We start from the raw sequence: 4,802 nt of genomic DNA on the forward strand, positions 1-4,802 counted from the left end.
AGAAGTCCCAGTGAAACAGCTTTAGTGTCTTATGAGACCATAGATCTTAGAATTTCCTAGGATAGTGGCATGTTTTTGTAAAGCCTAAAGGCTCTGGGTTATGTGCATGTTTCAGTTGGCCCTCCAGGGGCATGGTAACACTTTATTTTATAAGATCTTAACATAAGATTAATTCAAGCCACTCCCCTAATGCCATCTTTTTCCTTGCAAATAATGTCTTATTTAGATTGTAATCCTGAGAGCAGAGCCTGTCAAATCTTCTCAGTCTCTTGACCATAAAGTTGTCACACTGTAGTAAATTCATGCTGTGTTGGGCGTGGGGGCATTGCACAAGAAGGTAATGGATACCTCTGTGACCTGCTTCCACAGAAGTACATAATATGCAAAGGTCCTTCCACACAGCCATATAACCCAGAATATCAAAGCAGATAATCCACAATATCTGCTTTAACTGGGTTATCTGAGTCCATACTACCATTGTGACTGCTTTTGGGGTGCAGCGACAATAATCTGGTTCTTTAACATCAACAAGATGAAGGAGTTCTTAGTGTATGATAGGGAGAACAGACCAGAAATCCAGCATAAATGGAGACTAAGTGGAGCAGTTGGCCAGTTTAAAGTTCTTGGGCGTCACTGTGAAAGATTTTTCTGACCTGTCGCACCCATATGGCAGCATTAGTTAAGAGGGCCCAGCAGAGACTGTACTACCTGAGACTCCTAAGGAACCATCTACTGAATGAAAAACCACTGGTGACTTTCTACTGTTGTGCTACAAAGAGTGTCCTAATCTACTGCATCTGCACATGGTTTGGTAGCTGCACATTGGAAGAAAAGAAGGCACTCCAAAGGGTCACCACTTCTGCACAATGAATCATTGGTTGCCCTCTTCTCTCTTTGGAAGAACTTAATAATTCCTGCTGCTTTAAGAAAGCTCAGAGCATTCTTGGGGATCCATCTCACCTGGCATATTCTGTTCTTTAAATTATTATTGCCATCTGGTATACGGTACAGGTTGACAAATTCAAGGACAAATAGACTGAAGGATAGGTTTAATCCTACAGCTGTGGTTATGTTTAGCTCTGTGGTTTTGCATTGATGTGTCTTTGGGGGCTATATGTTGGAGTGTGTGTGGAGAAATGGGGGTGTTGTTTTGTGGTGTGTTGGGGGGGGGGGCATGTAATTTCATTGTGCAATGACACAATAACAAATATAGCTGTTCTATTTGTATAATCTGGTTCAATGTAGATTTTATACAGTTGTGTGGAAGGGGCCCAAATGTGGCCCATGATTTCCAGATTTCTGGCATTATTGTGTTTTCTTGGCTAATATTTTTGTGATGAAATGGACTTCCATTTACTTCTTCCTTCCTCAATATCCATGTTTGAACACCATGTAGAATCTAGGCATACCCTTTTATGTCATTACAAAAAGCACATAAAGGATAAAATTGTAAACACCTGTCTAAGAAGCCTAGCCTGTATAGACATGATTCAGCATAATCCTCAGATAATGATGGGGAAATGGAATAAAAGTTAGGACTGTAATAAAAGTTAATGCCAGAATCCAAAGGAGAGTAATGATTATTACAATGATGTAGGCACAGAATTAAATATAACATTTTACAAGTGCATTAGTCATTTGTTTTTAGGAAAATATTAGTTCTTTTTAAGGTAAGATTCTAAGATCACAGTAACTGATTTCCTAAATTATATATTTGGCAAAATATGATCTGGCAAATTTGTTGGAGAAAAGTAATGCATTATAGATAACACAGAAATGAAGCTTAAAAGCCATTCAGACTACATGCTGGTTTATTTTTCATTAAAAATAGTTGGAGCTGTGTAAAAATGCTCTACATGTAATTATTAAAAAAAACATAGATGATAGAAATTAACCTCTAATGTGCTTATGGCTGCATTCCAAGTTTGGTTTGAAAAATGAAGAAAATCTTTGTATTTGATGATTGTTCTAGATGGTCTGCAGTGAAACAAAAGAGTTTAAAACATCCAGTGGATGAATTCTTGATAACTGAGAGCAAAGACTTTATTGGTTAGAACAAAAGGATAGGATCTATACATAGAAAAACTTTAAGTAAATTTATAAAATTGGCTAACATGCCACAATGCTCAAGAGACATACTCAAAACTCACATGAGGCTTCTGGAAATTGTACTAAAAAAACAAAACAACTTATTCAAGCTCTGTCCAAATCTGAAATCGAATTTTATATGCCTCATTCTCAAACAGACTAGACTGCAATTGGCATTTGCAACATATTCAATTTGTTTACTCAAGTTATGAACAAAAAAAAAAAAAACCCTAAGAAGGAACTTTTTGTGATAAAAAATACCTTCCAAACCCAAAACATTCAACTCTATTGGTAGCCATTTCCATGCTGTTAATAATTCATCTATAGCACCTCACTATGTGGATGAAAACATTTAGTTATTAACACCCTCCCTCCGACTTCACAGTATACTAGTGAAATGACTTTGCATTTGTTTTTGTTTCCATTATAATTCTCTTTGGTGATCCTAGAAAATAGTCTACCAATATCTACTTATGAGCAAGATCCAGGGCCTGTGAAAAGCTGAAATACATCTATGATGAATTTTGGCCTTGTGACATTATAAGTGATACTTGATGGCACTGCTTGCTCCAAGATATGAGAATTTCATTATATTTCTGAATTCATCACTTCTATTTGACTTGCCAGAGATAAAGCAAAAAAATAGAATTAGAATTAGAAATTTCCGGGGATTTATTCCTAGAAAATCTTTGCCAAAGTAATGGCTTTACTTTAGAACAGAAACAATGGTGCATCGACATGGACACTATACCCAAAAATTCTGTGGCATTTAGATGATGCATGGAGCCATCATGTCCCTAATGTGGGGCATAGCTGCTTAACATGATTGTGCTCCATGTTAAGGAAAGTCAATGACTGCTCAGAAACTTGCATGAAGCTCCGGAGCAAGACCACATTTGGAACTAATTTAGAACTGCCCTTCTGTTCACATGGGCCAGTGTTGCAATCCTGCCTTTCCCATGCCCTGAATCTAGTTTTATTTTATATGTCCTGCTTATCCCTTCTTCACTAATAGAAACTGTGATAATCCTTGAAATCCAACATGTTGGTTCTAAACTTGGAGAGCACTGTTTCCCACTTTCCTTGCAGCCATCCTTCCATCTTTCCACCCTAAGACCTGCTTGAGTAATCCATACAATTATTTGAATCACATTGTAATAGTCTATGTGGAACAGGGGCAGTGGAAGAAAGCTTCCCTACGCCATTCGCCAGTTCCTAGGAAAATCGATTTATACTCATTTTATTACACTTAAAAAATTCTTATTACTAAAAATAACTGTTAGTGAAATGAAAGAATCAGGTTTCGGGAAATCCAAATATGAAAATGTCAAGTGGGAGTATATCTTCTATTTACACATCAATAGAGAAGGAAAGGGGATATTACACTGCTCTTCTTCAGTGGCATTGTTGTATCAACTTGCCTTGACCTCAACATATGGCTCACAAATCATTTAAACTGTGAATCAGCTGGTATTCCATTGATCCACTATATCAATTTATGGAATCTAAACAAAATAAAGATTTGCATTTGAGAAGTTAAATATAACATGTTTCCCATGGATGACTACAGTGAATGAAGTAAAACAATTTTTCCTCAAATAAAGACAGCATGTTGTAACCTAAATAGAAAGTCAAATCTATTCTGAAAGTGCCTGCCACACACCAATCTGCAGGGTACTTTGAAATATTTTTGCTCTTGTTGATGTGTGTCAAGAATACTCAAGACCACATACCACGTTGCAATATTTATTTATTTTCCTTTTTCTGCCATTTCTTCCAGCCTTGTCTCATAAGATTGACACTGAAGCTGTCTGACTTTACACAACATTATTTATGCTATTCATTTTGTTGCTAGTTTATATTGGTTTTGCTAAATTATTCTTTTTGTGATCATGCACTTTTAATTTAGTACACTTTAAACAGCCTTCAATTTCTTAACAGTTCAGTGTGTAATAGTATTTAGTTTTCAGATTAGTTCAGTGTTTCAATTGGTGTAATTTCTGCAGCTTGTTTATTTATAATCATTGAAAAATTCAACCAACCTGGCTTAGAAGGAAATCAAACTTTTAGGACGTTAAACAAAATATGTTAAGTTTTTTTAGTAGACAGGAGACTTTTCTTTAGAATACCAGACCTTGAGAACAAGAGAGGAGAGAAGGAATGTCATCAAAGTATCAATTAATGCAGTTATTGAAGAACAAACCGCTTCAAACTGGTTGATCAAAAATTCACATATTAATTCTGGAAATTATAAAACAGGACATAAATGCATTCGATGGCACAAAGTAAACTGCTAATCCTAAACAGAGGAGGTACATGGGGAAAATGGGAGTGATCAAAGCACTGACATCATTTGGCAATCAATGTCCAATGCGCAAAAATTATATCTCTGTATAAACAATAAAATAAAATAAAAATATAGTATATAAAAGCAGACCTGGTTTCCCCCAGGTATCAGCTATTACCTGGTTTCATTCTGTTTCATCATCTCTATTTATTATTTATCATCTCATTGAAATAAAGCCCACTTACCACCTACAGAAAGTGTCTGGTATGACTTGCCCAACTTGATGGCTGATACTGTCTACACCAGTTGAAATGCTTGAGAATAAAGTATTCTTGGGAACTACCCTGGATATTAGGGGTGTTCATTTTTCGTAAGTCATTGTAAGTCAAATTCATTAGATTTGTACTTAAGATGCAATATTTGACAT

This window comes from Anolis sagrei, chromosome 5, assembly GCF_037176765.1.
Source record: "Anolis sagrei isolate rAnoSag1 chromosome 5, rAnoSag1.mat, whole genome shotgun sequence".
NCBI lineage: Eukaryota > Metazoa > Chordata > Lepidosauria > Squamata > Dactyloidae > Anolis > Anolis sagrei.